The sequence below is a fragment of the Penaeus chinensis genome, chromosome 19 (genome assembly GCF_019202785.1).
Source record: "Penaeus chinensis breed Huanghai No. 1 chromosome 19, ASM1920278v2, whole genome shotgun sequence".
Lineage (NCBI taxonomy): Eukaryota > Metazoa > Arthropoda > Malacostraca > Decapoda > Penaeidae > Penaeus > Penaeus chinensis.
Window position 1 is genome coordinate 10,733,225 of NC_061837.1, and position 1,206 is coordinate 10,734,430.

Consider the following 1,206-nt stretch of genomic DNA (forward strand, 5'->3'; position numbering starts at 1 on the left):
CCTCTCTCAATTCACTATTGAGAGGTGATATGGCATTGCCACCGTTGCCTGATTGGATGCCCTTCCTAATCAACCGCAGTTCGGCGCGCTAACACATGGGCCACGGCGGTGACTTCCCCTACGACGCCTGCGTTTGACTTCTCAAGGCGATATGTCATTTTCTTGGGCTCGAGCTAGCCGTCAGAGCATTTTTTACGACCGCCGCGACGGGGAATTGAACTTGGGACCACGAGTGTCGGAGTCCAGTGCTCTAACCACTGGGCTATCGCCTAGTATATATATATATATATATAGAGAGAGAGAGAGAGAGAAAAAGCTTTAACCATAACTCTCCTATCAAGGGGGTGTAGCTCAGCGGTAGAGCATTCGACTGCAGATCGAGAGGTCCCTTGTTCAATTCCGGGCGCCCCCTGAATAAATGAAAAATCAGTAAATATTATTTTTACCCTTTTAATTGTCTCATTTTGTTTTGTGTATACAAATGTAGATCAGCACAAGTCCTGAGCCAGTTCTTGTAAATATTCTTATTCTTCAAGCTAAGTTAAGATGCAAGCTACCGTGAATACGTAACTGATAGACGTTACCTTAGATTAATGTTAACGTTACTGTCAAGCACTTAACCTTTTCCTTCAACTAAACTCAGTCGCGTGTTCCTGTCGGGGGCGGGAGGTGTTTTGGGCGTGTGTCACGTGGTGGAAGGAAGACTTGGGCATATTCGATGCATTGACGTGGAAAATACATTGTAGTTCCTGTGAAAATGATTTGTCATAGGTATAAGGACTCCAAGGAAGAATGAAAACGTGTTAAGGGCAGAGACACTTGTATTAAATCTCAAGTAAAACATAATCGCCTTTGCTGAGAATTAAATGGATCAGTCCCATTCGTAAGTAAACATTCAAGAGATAAAGGATTCTGTGGTCGTAAAAAAAAATATATATTGTTGGAAAAAAAGCTACCCTGTGATGTACAGACGGCAGTGAAGGGGTATCATGTAATAATGCAGAGAGCAATGGGTGGCACACCTGGCGAGGCGCTGATGAATACATAGTTTACATTGTCGATATAAATTTCTTTGACTCCTTTGTTCTATTTCTGCTCTAGGCATTGCCATATCCAGTCCGATTGCGGGAATTATACCTATGTAAAGTAAATTTTAAATTTCAGAATGGCACCAATGCAGATAATTACAGGCTGCCGTATCAAAAC

The 1,206-nt window shown here is 42.5% G+C and overlaps 1 non-coding gene across 1 annotated transcript; it reads left to right on the forward strand.

The window, feature by feature from the left end:
• The first annotated feature begins 340 nt into the window (after positions 1-340).
• On the forward strand, positions 341-412 carry Trnac-gca. The gene has a single exon. It is a non-coding gene; the product is annotated as a tRNA-Cys (tRNA).
• Positions 413-1,206: the final 794 nt, after the last annotated feature.